The sequence below is a fragment of the Heptranchias perlo genome, chromosome 3 (assembly GCF_035084215.1).
Source record: "Heptranchias perlo isolate sHepPer1 chromosome 3, sHepPer1.hap1, whole genome shotgun sequence".
Classification (NCBI taxonomy): domain Eukaryota; kingdom Metazoa; phylum Chordata; class Chondrichthyes; order Hexanchiformes; family Hexanchidae; genus Heptranchias; species Heptranchias perlo.
Window position 1 is genome coordinate 90,184,499 of NC_090327.1, and position 18,140 is coordinate 90,202,638.

Sequence of the window (18,140 nt, forward strand, 5' to 3'; positions counted from 1 at the left end):
TCTGAAAGATTAAGGGCCAGAATTTACTGCAGCAGGGCATTTAAACAGTGTCTGTCGTGAGTTAGACTTGCTCCTTCACCCTTCAGCTCAAAAAGATTTTGCCCACAAAGATGCTGAAAGTGCGAGCTGATAATGGCACAGTGAGGGAAACAGGGCATCTGGGGGAACTAAGTGAACAGGGCAACCAACCGGGTATCTTCTTAACCAATGAGATTTAAGGATTGGGTAATAAACAAGGCAAGGACTGAGAAGGAGGGTGAATTCGATATCAAATCAGGTACAAAAAGAGGAATAAAGAGAGGGAAAGAAAGATTGGATTGAGAAAAGAAAAGACAGAAAGGAAAAGTAAGAAAAAAACATTTTTAATTTAAAATTTGACATTCATAAAATCTCCCCAAACAATTCAAAACCTGAAGGAATGAATCTCTACACTTGTACTAGTTAATTTTCAGTGCCAGAGGTTGATTTGCTGTAATTAACAATTATCTCATTGTTAAAAGCGTACTTACGCTACAAATTACTAGCCTTAAATATCTGCAGCGGGTTTAGTACGTATTTACTGCACAAATACAGCAACTTCATGACATTCAATGCATATTACTGGTGAGGCAAACACTGAAATGCCCTTTTTGCAAAGCTAACGGCAGAGCGGTGCAACTCAGACAGCAACTTTTGGATATTCGCGTTTAACCGCGCATCTGTTCCTCACCTGAAGTTGCTGTACCAATTACCCATAAATAACGGCGAGCGCCACTAACCTTACCGTTATTGTGACAAGTGTAGGCCCATTGTTGTACCGTGGCTGCAGCGTGTACCATCTGCAGGATGCACTGCAGCAACTCGCCAAAGCTTCTTTGGAAGCACCTCCCAAACTGCAACCTCCACCACCTGGGGACAAGGGCCCACCTGGTGCATAGGAACCCCATTGCCTCCAAGTCCTGAACTTAGACATGTTCCTTCACCAAAGGCTTCAGCGGTTAACAAAGGAGCCCCACCACCACCTTCTCAGAAAAACTAAGGATCGATAACAAATGCCAGCCTTGCCAGTGACGCCCAAGTCTTGAGAAAAATTAAACAAAAATGTGACATGAAGTAAAGTTTGTAGACATGAAGTGGACACAGATTTTGTAATAGTTGACTTTGACATTGACTCTTCTAAGACATGTTTTTTGCCTAAAATCTGGTTTATTAACATGATAGGGTGGAACTTCAGCCTGCTGCTTTGGTCCCACTATGACCCCATCCTAAATTCCAGGGGATTTTAAACACGATTAGGGCAAGTGTCCGAGCTAGTGACAATTCAACAGGAAGAGCAGCAGTCGGAAGCTTGGAGCATCTTTCTGTGGGTAAGAGAGGGGGATCCACAAGCCTGTTGAGCTTGGATGAATCTTTAAAGGTTAATGTTGATTTCCCTTACTGGAACTTTGCAATTATCTGACATTTTTGGGTTTTCAGCTAGAAAAGAATAATCCTAAAGATCCTCTTTTAATAATGGATGCACAAAGTATTCAGTTAGTGTAATATCTGTACTTTCATCTTCCAGGCATGATGTAAGACACTAATGTTCTGATAATAAAGCTTATTTCTGATCATTTGAAATAGTTTCAAAAAATGGAATTATACAATAATTCAATTGAAGCAATGTAAATAACACAGCAAAGTGAGAGTTTAGTGCTCAATTAATTGAATCAGATAATTCAAATGAAGCGACTTTGAATTAAGAGGATCTATTTATTACAGTTTAATTCATGAAGCTCTTGAAATATTACACTTCAAATGGAATAAATTGAATGAGTTTTTATTCATTTCCCACTGCTTCTTATTTTTTTTTCTATTTTAGGTCCTTCTTGGTCCACACAACATTCCTTGACCGAAAGGATGGGTAGCTGATCTTTTTCTAGACCTCTGCCAATACTGCTCTGTTACTAACCATAGAATGTCCCAGGCTGACTTGCCCTCTTATTTTAGCTTCCTTTCTTGTGGGGGAAATCCCAACTAAGATTGAGAGCACACCATGCAGAAATATATGGCTACAGATCTGCACCTTGTACTCTTCTTATGCTGCACAACTAAGATACAATTCAATTTTTTTTTAAATGTTGCACTGCCTGGCCATTTTAACAGAAATACGGACAGGAGCAAATTCTGATTAAGAAGAAATGTTATCCATTTTTCACCATTCATTTCGAAGAGATAACTTATTCCACTTATTAACTTTTAGTCAAGCTGTGAAAGCAAAGAATGTATAATCTATGATAAGGTCATTATAGAATCTCATCTTGAAGTTACCTTATAAGATTGAATCCAGTCCGAGTTTAATTCTAATTTCCAAAAGAAAAGTGGATTGTTAAAGCACTCAACTGTAGCTTCAATTTTAGAATCCACAAATTACTGCTCACAATTACACTGCAATAGTATTTTGTCATGTACTGTTCAGATTGAAAATGGAGGGAGGTGAACAAAATGTTCAACTGGGAACCAAGAACATTTTTTTTCTTCAAATCAGTACAGCTGGCCATAAGGGAGAAATAGTGAAAAAAGATTTTTTTTAAATAACCCAGACCATTAGGGTAAATTTAGCAGCAAAGAAGAATGATCAGAACATCAGACTAAAAATAGTCAAATAGCGTGAATAACAATCAAAAAAGATGAAACCAAATTACAAAGTAAGAGAAACAGAGCACTAACATCTCAATTAAATCAACTAACAAGAGAGGAAGAAAGTCCATCCAAAGGCAAAAAATGAAGACACACTGGTTTCCTAAGCAGGCCAACGAATGAGTTGTGACATTGGAAGACTGCGTTTACAAATTGTAATCACTTTATTAATTCAGCCAGAGTTGCAAGCATGCATACTTGTAAATGCATGATATTTCATATTCATCGGATGTCAGGAAGCATGACCCAGTCCCATAATGCCGCAGCACACCTGAATTTGAATACTGATGTGGGTTTAAATCATGCTGTGTGAAATTATCATAGAATCATAGAATGGATACAGTTCAAAAAGGGGCAATTCGGCCCATCGAGCCATTGCCGGCTCTTGGTAAGAGCAATCCAGTTAGTCCCATTTTCCGCTTTTTCCCCATAGTCCTGCATATTTTTCCCTTCAAGTATTTATCTAATTCCTTTTTGAAAGCCATGACTGAATCTGCTTCCACCACCCTTTCAGGCAGCGCAGTCCAGATCATAACTACTCGCTGCGTAAAAAAAGGTTTTCCTCACGTCGCCTTTGATTCTTTTGCCAATCACCTTAAATCTCAACACTTCTGCCAAAGGGAACAGTTTCTGTTTATTTAATTTATCCAAGCCTTTTACGATTTTGAACACATCTATCAAATCTCCTCTTAATCTTCTCTGCTCCAAAGAGAAGAACCCCAGCTTCTCCACTCTATCCACGTAACTGAAGTCCCTCAGCCCAAGAACCATTCTAGTAAATCTTTTCTGCACCCTCTCTAAAGCCTTCACATCCTTCCAAAAGTGCGCTGCCCAGAATTGGACACAATACTCCAGTTGTGGCCGAACCAGTGTTTTATAAAGGTTCAACATAACTTCCTTCCTTTTGTGCCCTATTTATAAAGCCCAGGATCCCGTATACTTTTTTAACCGCTTTCTCAACCTGTCCTGCCACCTTCAAAGATTTGTACATATATACACCCAGGTGTCTCTGTTTCTGCATCCCCTTTAGAATTGTACCATTTCGTTTATATTGTCTCCTCATTCTTCTTGCCAAAATGTATCACTTCGCTGCATTAAATTTCATCTGCCATGTGTCCGCCCATTCCACCAGCCTGCCTATGTCCTCTTGAAGTCTATCATAGAAACATAGAAATTAGGAGCAAGAGTAGTCCATTCGGCCCTTCCAGCCTGCTCTGCCATTCAAAATTATCATGGCTGATCGTCTAACTCAGTGCCCTGTTACCACTCTTTCCCCATATCCCTTGATCTCTTTAGCATTAAGAAATATATCTATCTCCTTCTTGAATACATCTAATGACTTAGGCTTCACTGCCTCTGTGGTAGAGAATTCCACAGGTTCACCACCCTCTGAGTGAAGAAATTTCTCCTCATCTCGGTTCTAAATGGCATACCCCGTATCCTGAGATTGTGACCCCTGGTTCTGTACTCCCCAGCCATCGGGAACATCCTGCCTGCATCTAGTCTGTCTAGTCCTGTTAGAATTTTATATGTTTCAATGAGATCACCTCTCATTCTTCTAAACTCTAGTGAATATAGGCCTAGTCGACCCAATCTCCCCTCATACGTCAGTCCTGCCATCCCTGGAATCAGTCTGGTAAACCTTCGATGCACTCCGTCCATGGCAAGGACATCCTTCTTCAGATAAGGAGACCAAAACTGCACACAATACTCCAGATGTGGTCTCACCAAGGCCCTATATAACTGCAGTAAGACATCCCTGCACCTGTACTCAAATCCTCTTGCAATGAAGGCCAACATACCATTCGCCTTCCCGACTGCTTGCTGCACCTGAATGCTCGCTTTCAGTGACTGGTGTACAAGGGCACCCAGGTCTCGTTGCACCTCCCCTTTTCCCAATCTTTCACCATTCAGATAATAATCTGCCTTTCTGTTTTTACAACCGAAGTGGATAACCTCACATTTATACATGTTATACTGCATCTGCCATGTTCTTGCCCACTCACCCAACTTGTCTAAATCACATTAGAGCCTCTTTGCATCCTCCTTACAGCTCACATTCCACCCCAGCTTTGTGTCGTCTGCAAACTTGGAAATGTTACATTTAGTTCCCTCATCCAAATCATTGATATACATTGTGAATCGCTGGGGCCCAAGCTCTGATCCCTGCGGTACCCCACTAGTCACTGCCTGCCACCCGGAAAAAGACACGTTTATTCCTACTCTCTGTTTCCTGTCTGTCAACCAATTCTCAATCCATGCCAGTATATTCCCCCCAATCCCATGTGCTTTAATTTTGCACACTAACCTCTTGTGTGGGATCTTATCAAAAGCCTTCTGAAAATCCAAATACACTACATCCACTGGTTCTCCCCTATCTATTCTACTAGTTACATCCTCAAAAAACTCCAGTAGATTTGTTAAGCATGATTTCCCTTTCATAAACCCATGCTGACTTTGTCCAATCCCATTAATGCCCTGCAAGTGTTCTGTTATCACATATTTTATAATAGACTAGCATTTTCCCCACTACTGATGTTAGGCTAACTGGCCTGTAATTCCCTGTTTTTTCTCTTCCTCCTTTTTTAAATAGTGGGGTTACATTTGTCACCCTCCAATCTGTACGAACTGTTCCAGAGTCTATCGAACTTTGGAAGGTGATCACCAATGCATCCATTATTTCCAGGGCCACTTCCTTTAGTACTCTGGGATGTAGATTATCAGGCCCTGGAGATTTGTCAGCCTTTCACCCCAATAATTTCCCTAGCACTATTTTTTTTTTAAACTAATACTGGTTTCCTTCAGTTCCTCCCTCTCACCAGACCCTTGGGTTCTCTAACATTTCTGGCAGGTTATCTGTGTCCTCCTTTGTGAAGACAGAACAAAAGTATGTGTTTAATTGTTCTGCCATTTCTTTGTTCCCCATTATAATTTCCCCCATTTCTGACTGTAAGGGACCTACATTTGTCTTCACTAATCTTTTTCTCTTGACATCATGGCTGATCTTCTACCTCAATTCCACTTTCCCCCCCTATCCCCATATCCCTTGATTCCTCGAGAGTCCAAAGATCGATCTTTTTCTCTTGAAATATTTATAGAAGCTTTTACATTCAGTTTTTTATGTTCCCTGCTAGTTTACTCTCACTATCCTCCTCACTGTTCACCACATTTCCAAGTTTTGTGTCATCTGCAAATTTTGAAATTGTGCCCTGTACACCCAAGTCCAAGTTATTAATATATATCAAAAACAACAGTGGTCCCAGCACCGACCCCTGGGGAACACCACTGTATACCTCTTTCCAGTCCGAAAAACAACCATTTACCACCACTCTCTGTATGCTGTCACTTAGTCAATTTCGTATCCATGCTGCCACTGCCCCTTTTATTCCACGGGCTTCAATTTTGATGACAAGCTTATTATGTAGCACTTTATCAAACGCCTTTTGAAAGCCCATATACACTTCAACCGCATTGCTGTCATCAACCTTCTCTGTTACCTCATCAAAAAACTCAATCTAGTTGGTTAAACAGATTTGCCTTTAACAAATCCGTGCTGGCTTTCCTTTATTAATCCACACTTGCTCAAGTGACCATTAATTTTGGCCAGATTATTGTTTCTAAAAGCTTCCCACCACCGAGGTTATACTGACTGGCCTGTAGTTGCTGGGTTTATCCTCAACCTAGGATGCATTCCATCCAGAATGAGTGACTTATCCTCTAAGTACAGCCAGCCTTTCTGATACCTCCTCTTTATCAATTTTTAGCCCATCCAGTATCTCAACTACCTCCTCTTTTACTGTGATGTTGGCAGCATCTTCTTCCTTGGTAAAGGCAGATGCAAAGTACTCATTCAGTACCTCAGCCATGCCCTCTGCCTTCATCCGTAGATCTCCTTTCTGGTTCCTAATCGGCCCCACCCGTCCTCTTATCACCTGTTTACTATTTATATGCCTACAGAATACTTTTGGATTCCCTTTTATGTTCGCTGCCAATCTATCCTCGTACTCTCTCTCATTTCCTTTTACACTTCTCCTCTAGCTTTTTATATTCAGTCTGGTTCTCACTTGTATTATCAACCTGATATCTGTCATACACCCCCTTTTTCTGCTTCATCTTACTCTCTTTCGTCATCCAGGGAGCTCTGACTTTGGTTGCCCGACCTTTCCTCCTCGAGGGAATGTGCCTAGATTGTTCCCGAGCCATCTCCTCTTTAAAGGCCGCCCATTGTTCAATTACATTTTTGCCTGCCAATCTTCGATTCCAATTTACCCGGGCCAGATCAGTTTTCAACCTACTGAAATGGCCCCTCCTCCAATTAAATATTTTTACTCCAGATTGTTCCTTGTTCTTTTCCACAACTAATCTAAACCTTATGATACTATGATTACTGTTCCCTAAATGTTCCCACACTGACACTTGCTCCACCTCATTCCCCAGAACCAGATCCAGCAATGCCTCCTTCCTTGTTGGGCCAGACACATACTGATCAAGAAAGTTCTCCTGAACACTTCAGAAATTCCTCCCCCTCTTTGCCTTTTGCACTATTACTATCCCAGTCTATATTAGGATAGTTGAAGTCCCCCATTATCACTGCTCTTTTGTTCTTTCCCTGCAAATTTGCTCCTCTATATCTTTCCCATTGATTGTTGGCCTATAGAATACACCCAGTAGTGTGATGGAACCTCTTTTGTTTATTAACTGTAACCAAATAGATTCTGTCCTTGACCCCTCCAGTACATCCTCTCTCTGCAGCACTGCAATATTCTCCTTAATCAATACAGTCAGGCTCCCCCCGACCCCCCGTCCTTTTTTCCTTTCCATATCATTCCTGAACACCTTGTGGGTGATTTTAAACCCCAAGAACGGGTGGATTGGGGGCGGGTGGGAGTTGAAAATAGTTGTTTATTGGATCGCGACCACAACCCGGCTTTATTTCCAGGTTTAATGTCAGCACGTAAAAGTACAGGCTTCCCACTGGGAATGCAAAGTCCGAAAATTTTCCGGTTGCGACCCAAAAAACTATTTTCAACTCCCACCCACCCCCAACCCACCTGATCTTGGAGTTTAAGATCACCCCCTTGTATCGAGGACTATTTAGTACCCAATCTTGCCCTTTTTTGAGCCAGGTCTCCGTTATCGTCACTACATCATATTCCCATGTGGTTATTTGCGCCTGCAGCTCTCCAACCTTATTTACCATGCTTCGTGCGTTTACACACATGCACTGTAAACCTACCTTCGAACTTCTCGTATTCTCTCAGTCTGTTCCCGTAGTCTGATATATTAGTAACATATTTGATATTGGGGACTAGAAGGGGTAGAAGCTGAGAGGATGTTTCCCCTTGTGGGAGAGACTAGAACTAGGGGCCACAGTTTAAAAATAAGGGGTCTCTCATTTAAGGCAGAGATGAGGAGAAATTTTTTTCTCTCACAGGGTCGTGAGTCTGTGGAACTCCCTTCCCCAGAGAGCGATGGAGGCAGGGTCATTGAATATTTTTAAGGCCGAGTTAGATAGATTCCTGATTAACAAGGGGTTCAAAGGTTATAGTAGGTAGACGGGAAAGTAGGGGTTGAGGTCACAATCAGATCAGCCATGATCTTATCAAATGGCAGAGCAGACTCGAGGGACCGAATGGCCTACTCCTGCTCTTAATTTGTATGTTCGTATAAAATAGTGGATAGAGAAATATATTTGAAAGTATTATTTCCTTTGTTTGAATAAGAAAGGAATTTCAATTCGTGACTAATATCATCCAGCGTGATTTCAACTCATTTTAGTATAGTTCTTCTCATCAAATGTTATGATCAAAGATTATTTTTTTAAATTCAGGAAGAGTATTCTCCAAAAATCAGCAGGACTGCTTTCTAAGTCCAAGTGTCAGGGAGCACCCTACAGTGATCTCTGCTCCTGATCCCGCTGAAGCATCCAGGGTCAGATGGAGGTCATGTTATTTAAATATCACAGGCAGGTGCCGAAACCACTATTAGTACATTTTGAGTGTCTGCCAGAGGAGGGGCAGGGTGATATGCCACTGGCTATTCAACAGGACAGCAGCCAATGACTCTGCTATTGAACTGCAACTTTTTTGGCCCAATCTGTCCCCCTTCATAAGTGACTGATGGAAACTTTTTTTTTTAAGGTGCGGGGGGTGGGGGGGTGCGGAGGTCCAGACCAAGATCCAGGTGGGCCCCGCGTCTGGTGCTCAGAGTGCTGGTATGTCTGGTGCATCCCAGATGCTCAGTAAAAAAGAGGCTGGGGATGAGAAAATTACTAGCGTAAGAATTCCCTTTACATGATCCCAGCCATGCCCTCTCTGTTGTCAAGGACCATGTTTGGGCCACATGGAGGTTCCACCCCATACAGGTCCTGACAGAAACAATCAAACGAGATTGGAAGCCGGCACATCTGGGTTCCCACTGATTTCCTTTCCCCTACCTTCACTCTTGACAGACTTACACTAGAAATACGCTTCTAGGCCCTGTGGATTTTTGTTTTTCTCTTCTCTGTGCTGCACACTATTTCTTGATAAAAGAGGCAACAAACTATTCATAGAATCATTGGTACTACAATATAGAAGGAAAGCAGTCAGCTATTCACTCCCATGTCAGTACTAGTTCTTCAATTGAAGCTATCTATTCTAATCCCATTTCTCCTTTTGCTTTTATAGTCTTCCTTTTTAAATACTTCTTCAATTCCATTTTAAATGATGATACAGTCTCTATCTTAGTAGTCAATTGTGGTAAAATCTTCCTGTTCTCTGTGTAAAATATTCTTCTAACTTCTCCTCATTCTTCCATCAATAATTCTTAGTTTCTGCCCCCTTATTTGAAAAGCAATAGAATATATTTCACTATGTACCCTATCTAAATCTTTCGTAATGTTGAAAACCTCTATTAGTCCCTTCCTTAAGTTTCTGTTCCACTGAAAAAATATCAAATTATTGAGCCCTTCTTCATAACTAATACTTGTCATTCATGGTATAATTCTAATGAATCTTTGCTGTACTCTTTCCATGGCTCTAATATCCTTCCTATAATGGGATGACCAAAACGACCGACAATACTTCAGTCGTGGCCCAAGAAATTTAATATAAAATTATATTCCCAAGTATATTATAATGTTGCCCTGTATCAAGCAGACATTAGAGATGTGCGTGAGTTCTATGTTCCTGTCTATCTGTCTGTGTACATTACAGACAGTATTACATTTCTTGTTGCGTTCACTAAGCAGGTAATAATTCCGCAATGTATTTTCTTTTCCCTCTTTACAATCAGAATAACTGTTCTCAAACAGCACTCAACCCATAGACAATTATTTCTTTTCAGTGCAAAAATAGAAAAAACAATGATTTGAAGTCATTAGAACTGAAAGCACGTAAAGGCTTGATGTCTTTAGAGATGTATCAAATTAGGAAAAAGGACTGATGTCGTAACTATAATAACAATGGTGATAATGATTTCTTTCAGGAAAACTATAAGTGCACCAACGAATTTTGAAAGGTACTTAGCAATCTGCAAACATTTAAATTGGTTGAAAAACTACAAGATGTGATAAATTATGGGAGGTTTAGTGAGTAATTCGAGCAACAATATTGATGTTTCTGACCAAAAAGTACTAGATACATACTTGAATTTTTAACATTACACAGCCACAGATTTACATTGTAGTCATCTGTAACAAGCTCCATTATAGTATACAATAAAGTATAATTAATGAAACTTATGTCTGGAATTTGACAAACCGAGCATTTCCATTTCTCTCTTTGGTTCTAATGCAATTCTTACAGCAATTAATAGTTAAGACCTGATTTTTAAAAATTCATTGTTGGGATGTGGGCAGCACTGGCAAAGCCAGCATGTATTGCCCATCTTTAGTTGTCTTGAGAAGGTGGTGGTGGGCTTTCTTGTAGGAGCACTGCAGATTCTTTGTAGCAGTTTGATACAATTGAATGGCTTGCTAGGCTGCTTCAGAGGGCAGTTGGAGTAGGACTGGAGTCAAATATAGGCCAGACTGGATAGGGACAGCGGGTTTCCTCCCAAAAGGACATTAGTGGACCAGTTGGGTTTCTACGACAATCAGACAGCTTCATGGTCACTTATATACCAGCTTTTAATTTCCAGATTTTTTTAAAAATTGAATTCAAATTCTCAAACTGGGATTAGAACTCAGGTTCTCTGAATTATTAGTCCAGTAACATAACCACTGTACTGCATTCATTTTTATGAATGAATAAATCTGATTGCTTTCTTTTTAAAAAAAAGTGGAGAATGAAGTGTTAAGTGCTAGCGCGGTGACACTAATTAGCATTACAACTGATCCTGGTATAAAGATGTTCAGATATATAGATTTGAAAACTGCATGAATAATAATCTCTAGATTTATAGTTCTCATTTAGCTGCAGATAAAAAGTATAATAGATATATAAAATGTTGGTGGGAATGTCCAATAACAGATTGTCTTGACAGATGTATGGAGGAATGGTGAGCCAACAAATCAATTACAAACTATTGTGCCTTGCTTTAAGCAACTTGAGAATGCGTGAGAACTTCTGTTGTATTTATTTCCATAATCTATTGCTGAAATGGCTCTGGGCATTGAAATAATTCGTTAAAAAAAATCACAGTATCGTAAACATATTTAAGGTCTCCTTCAATATATTGTAATGACTCTACAGTGTAATTTGTACTGTAAGTATTCCCCTCTATGATTTCCTTCTCCTTTATGTGAAATAACCTCATTGAATCTACATCATCCACACTTTCAGGATTCTTAAACATCTGTATCATATCCACTTTGGTGCTAGTTCCAGCTGACTTTAAACTCCGATATTTAAAACTGAACTTTGATATGTCTCCATTGGGCTGATTGTTCAATTAGATTCAATGAGGAGGACAATCCAAAATACACCATCCTTTAGCTGAAGCATTTTTGCCTACCTGAGATGTTAAGCAAGTAAACACCCACTCATACATTACAAAACACAACCTGTCCAATTCTCAAATACTGGCTTGGTAATTAGTTAGTTTTCCTCCAAACAGTCTTTTGTAAACATCATTTATTACATGTAGAGTAGAAAAGCAAACACTCTCTCTGGATTAGCTCTAAGACAACATCACTTATGGTTCAGTAAGGCCATCACTGAGGAAAGCTCAGTCAAGTGGTAAGCAACACAATACACTATTTACAGAACATTTTACATTTGACTTTTCTCTCTCCTGTGGATCTCCAAAACATTTATTTTCTCCTCACACTAATTTGTTCACTATGCATTATTTCTTAACTGAGACGCGTTGATGGTCAAGTGGCCAGTTCTCAGGACTCTGCTCATTATTCCTGAGCCAGTTCCTAGGAGGAGGTGGGAAAGGGTTGATTTGACTACCAATTTCTCATCTCCCATCATGTTAAAATGGACTCCTTCCACAGATGGATTGAGGTGAGACAGAAACTCAATTAATTCATTTCTACAATCAACTGCAGTCAACAATTTATATAATCCAGAAGAAAATAGATTCACTTTAGTAATTGCACATTCTCTTTTTAATGTATTGTTTTTGACCCACTGGGCTCAATTTTCAAATTTAAAAATGGGTGGGTTTGGGGTGGAGGCGGCATTGAAAATTGCCACCATTTCAGACCCACCCCCAACCCGCCCATTTCCGGTTTTCACCAGGGCGCGATGAGGGGCGGGTGACCAATCCGCTCCCTGGAGGCGGGTCGGGCCTTAAAACCTTTCAAGGAGACTTCACGCCTCCGTTTTTCACCAATTCCCGATTTCAACCCTGGGGGGCCAGGATTCCCGGGCCTTCTGTTTTACACCTCATGAAAGGAGGCGAGAAGACCAGAGACTAACAGGTAGGTGCCTAGAAAGGCAGAGTTTGTGGGCCCGGAGGAGCAGGAGTGCTTCCCCCAGGCCCAACAAGCCTGCCTGCCACCAACCCCCCAAGGATCGCAGACCCCTGACCATGGACCCCCCTCCGATCGTGGACCCCTTGACCCTCCACCCCGACCCTAATCCCCCTCCGACCCCTGACCCCGATCCTTCCCCCCCCACCCCCAACTCTGATCCTCACACCCCTGACCTTCCCCCTCAACAATTGCGGAACCCCGCTACGACCCTCCGATCCCAACACCCACCCCGTGACTGACCCTCGATCCCATCCCCCATGACTCGAGACCTCCGTGCCAACCTATCCCCACCCGTGCCCATCCATGCACCCCGTGCCCCACTCCCCCCCCCACCCCAATCCATACAAACAAAGACTTACCTGCAGACTTACTTGAAGACGTCCTCTCCCTGGCTTGTCTCCCATCTGATTGAGACCAGCCTGTCAATCAGCCAGTCAATCGGACGGGAAACCGACAAAAAAAAAGGACGTCCTTACGTCAAAATCGTAAGGACTTGCGGGAAACCCGTACGAATGGGTTGCCCGACCTCAATTCCCCCACTCCCCGCCCGCCTCCTTCCCGGCTCTGTTTTAAAATCACCCCCACTGTTTTGTTTGCCAGAACACCCAATAATATTATTTTGTTACTTGAAAAGTAGCACTAAAAGAGAGCATTTCCAAACAGTTTTTAGAATAATAACTTGTTACATTCTCCAAAGCTTTGATATATTTAGCACAAAAGAACACTAAGCTTTTTTTTTTAAAAAGGGAAAATAGTATAGAAATGACTGTAGGTGACATTAATAGACAATTGGGTTTAAATGTTCATTCACTAATATTGCCTACAATAATTTCTAGTCAAACTTCTTTGGGGAAAAAGCTTTTGCCACACGTTTATTAGTATTTGCCAATCCATGTAATATAATAACATAAGAAAAATGAGAGCTAAGAAAGAGCCATGCGGCCTATTGAAGCTCATTCCTCTAGTACGCTAACATTCTCGTCATCAGGAGAGAATTTCCGCCTGGTGGAAGCTGGATGGTACTGGAGTCAAATTGACTTATTGCTGGTTTTCTGCCCCATCTTCTCACTGCTGATTTAATAGGCAACTATGCTGCTCGCCTGACTCAGGCGTGAGCCTCATGAATACATTTAAATTGGGCTCCTATTAAGCAGGACCTCAAAAATAGGTGAACAAATTATTTTTCTGGGGTCAGGAGGTGTTGGAGTGCTCCCCCGGGCCCCACAGAAATAATCTGGCCACTGGTGCACTGGACTCCCCCTTGCCGTGAACGCAAATTATCCCCCAGGGCTTACCTTGCTGACAGCTGGGTGGCCTTTGGCCAGCCTAAATTCAGTGAGATGTATTGGGGTTGGGCAGCTTGCTGGTTCTCTTTAAATGAGGTCCAATCCTCAAAACAGTCTGGGCCTTCCACTGCATCTCACACATGTTCCGCTGGCCATCTGCTCAAATGGTAAAATACCCCTATAGTGGCTAAACATTTTTTGAGCTACCTCAACATTTTTGGCTCTACTCACGAAACAACGTGGCAGATAAAGGATGATTCCGTGATCCAGCCCTCTCAGTAGGGAGTGGCACGTGCAAAAAGAGCACCTCAGAAAATCCCAAGATCACAACATAATTATGGATAAGAGAGGCCATTCAGCAGTCCTCGGCTCATCCATCCAGAATGGCCCTAAAGTCTGCCCTTTGTAGAATCCAATTGGTTCTTAAATAATTCCAGGGTTTTCACCTCCACAATTCTATCTGGGAATCCATTCCATGGATTGATCACTCTTTGAAGAATTTCCTGATAGGAGTCCTAAATTTGCTTTTGTTTAAACCTATGACCTTGTTTTACTCCCACTCTTTAATTTAATGTAATTTTCCAGATTTCCCTTCTTCCATACTCTTCACAGTCTCGTGCACCTCGAAGATCACCTCCTCAAGCATTTCCTCTCAAGATTGAGGACACATGTTTCTCCAGCTTTTCCTTGTAACGGAGACCTCTTACTAAGACTGTGGATCGGCTTCATGCCTCGTATCTGCACAACCTCCAATGCGCTCACTTTTTGTCTTGGTGACTAGAAATGGACACAGTACTCATGGTGTGATCTGACCAAAGTGCTAAATAGTTTAATCATTACGTCCTCTGATTTGCGTTGTACTATTTTAGCTTTATAGTGTAACATTTTATTGACTTTATTATTTGCTACTTTGCATCAGTTGAATATTTTGCATGCTGAGTCTACTAAAACTCTTTAGGTCTTTTTCAACTTCATCTTCAGCTATTTTGACAGCGTTCATGGAGTACATGTGTTGTCCATTTTTCTTTCCAATGTATGGTACTCCACATTTGTGTATGTTAAACGCAATCTGCCATTACTCTGCTCACTTACATATTTTGTCCAGCTCATTTGAGTTGCCTCCTCCAATTCCATTGACCATCCATCTTTGGTATCATTTGCAAATTTGATCAGTTTACATTGGGTTTCTGAATACACTATATGTAAATTAGAAACAGTGGTGATTTCAACATCAAAACCTAGGCCATCCCATTCAATACTGCCCTCCAACCATTGTTCTCTATCCTTCAGCAAGTTTCATATCCATTCCCAAGATTTACCCCGAATCCCTAACACTTAGCTAATAGTCTTTTATGTGAAACCTTGTGAAATGCCTTCTGGACGACTAAGTACACTACATTGTAGGGCTCACCACAGTTCACTTGGCTTGTCACTTCCTCAAAGAAGTCAAGGAGGTCATTCAGGCAATATTTTCCCTTCTGAATCCACGTTGACAGCTATTAATTAAGCTATTATTGTACAGATAATCCTCAAGTTTATACTTGATAATCAATCCCATTATTTTACATGGGATTGTAATAAAACGAATGGGTCTGTAGTTGCCTGATTCTTTTTTGTCACCCTTTTTCAATATGGGCAACACATTCACCTGTTTCCACCTACTGGTATCATCTCAGTATCCAGTGACTCCCTCATAAGGATTGGCCTATAGCCAAGAATTCATGGAATCAGGGGCTGCACTCCCAATATTACTGTAGATATGTTCCCCGGAGGCACCATGTCCTCCTGAGAGCACGGGGTTGTGGAATCACCCCCACAATTCCAAACATTTATCACCCTTTGTGTAAAAGCATTCTTCCTAATATATGGCTTAAATTTACCTATCATTAATTTCCATTTCTGACCTTGGGCTCCACCAGCTTGGTTTACATTGACTCAGATCATAGTATCATAGTAGTTACAGCACTGGAGGTGGCCATTCGGCCCATTGTGCCTGTGCCGGCTCTTTGAAAGAGCAATCCAATTAGTCCCATTCCTCTGCTCTTTCCCCCATAGCCCTGATTTTTTTCCCTTCAAGTATTTATCCAATTCCCTTTTGAAAGTTACCATTGAATCTGCTTCCACCACCCTTTCAGGCAGTGCATTCCAGATCATGACAATTTGCTGCGTAAAAAAAAAGTTTCTTCATGTTGCCTCTGGCTCTTTTGCCGATCACTTTAAATCTGTGTCCTCTGGTTACCGACCCTTCTGCCACTGAAAACAGTTTCTCCTTATTTACTCTATCAAAACCATTCATGATTTTGAACACCTTTATCAAATCTCCCCTTAACTTTCTCTGCTCTAAGAACAACAATCCCAGCTGAGAGTCATAGAGTCATAGAGTTATACAGCACGGATAGAGGCCCTTCGACCCATCGTGTCCACGCCGGCCATCAGCCCTGTCTACTCTAATCCCATATTCCAGCATTTGGTCCGTAGCCTTGTATGCTATGGCATTTCAAGTGCTCATCCAAATGCTTCTTGAATGTTGTGAGGGTTCCTGCCTCCACAACCCTTTCAGGCAGTGAGTTCCAGACTCCAACCACCCTCTGGGTGAAAAAGTTCTTTCTCAAATCCCCTCTAAACCTCCCGCCTTTTACCTTGAATCTATGCCCTTGTTATAGAACCCTCAACGAAGGGAAAAAGCTCCTTAGTATCCATCCTATCTGTGCCCCTCATAATTTTGTACACCTCAATCATGTCCCCCCTCAGCCTCCTCTGCTCCAAGGAAAACAAACCCAATCTTCCCAGTCTCTCTTCATAGCTGAAGCGCTCCAGCCCTGGTAACATCCTGGTGAATCTCCTCTGCACCCTCTCCAAAGCGATCACATCCTTCCTGTAGTGTGGCGACCAGAACTGCACACAGTACTCCAGCTGTGGCCTAACCAGTGTTTTATACAGTTCCATCATAACCTCCTTGCTCTTATATTCTATGCCTCGGCTAATAAATGCAAGTATCCCATATGCCTTCTTTACCACCTTATCTACCTGTTCCGCCACCTTCAGGGATCTGTGAACTTGCACACCAAGATCCCTCTGACCCTCTGTCTTGCCTAGGGTCCTCCCATTCATTGTGTATTCCCTTGCCTTGTTAGTCCCTCCAAAGTGCATCACCTCGCACTTTTCCGGGTTAAATTCCATTTGCCACTGTTCCGCCCATCTGACCAACCCATCTATATCGTCCTGCAGACTGAGGCTATCCTCCTCGCTATTTACCACCCTACCAATCTTTGTATCATCAGCGAACTTACTGATCATACCTTTTACATTCATATCCAAGTCATTAATGTAGACCACAAACAACAAGGGTCCCAGCACCGATCCCTGTGGTACCCCACTGGCCACAGGCTTCCAATCACAAAAACAACCTTCGACCATCACCCTCTGCCTTCTGCCACTAAGCCAGTTTTGTATCCAAAGTGCCAAGGCACCCTGGATTCCATGGGCTCGTACCTTCTTGACCAGTCTCCTGTGGGGGACTTTATCGAAGGCCTTACTGAAATCCATGTATACCACATCCACTGCGTTACCCTCATCCACACGCCAAGTCACCCCCTCAAAAAATTCAATCAAATTAGTCAGACATGATCTTCCCTTGACAAAGCCATGTTGACTATCCCTGATTAATCCTTGCTTCTCCAAGTGGAGACTAATTTTGTTCTTCAGAATTTTTTCCAATAATTTTCCTACCACTGATGTTCGGCTCACTGGCCTGTAGTTCCCCGGTTTTTCCATACTCCCCTTCTTGAATAATGGAAAAGCGAGTGGAGAATGCGAGCAACGATCCCGCTATTTCTCGCATGCTAAGCGAGCGCTCTACCATTTGAGCTAATTCCCCTGCTTCTACAGTCTCTCCACATAACTGAAGTCCCTCATCCCTGGTACCATTCCAGTAAATCTCTTCTGCACCCTCTCGTAGGCTGCGACATCCATTCTAAAGTGTGGTCCCCAGAATTGAACAAAATACTCCAGCTGAGGCCCAACTAGTTTTATAAAGGTTCAGCATAACTTCCTTGCTTTTGTACTCCATGCCTCTATTAATAAAGCCCAGGATCCCATATGCTTTAACAGCCTTCTCAACTTGTTCTGCCACCTACAAAGATTTGTTTATGTGCACCCCAGGTCTATCTCTTCCTGCACTCCCATTAAAATTATTTATTTTATATTGCCTCTTCTCATTCTTCCAAACAAAATGCATCACTTCACACTTCTCTGCATTAAATTTCAACTGCCATGTGTCTGTCCATTTC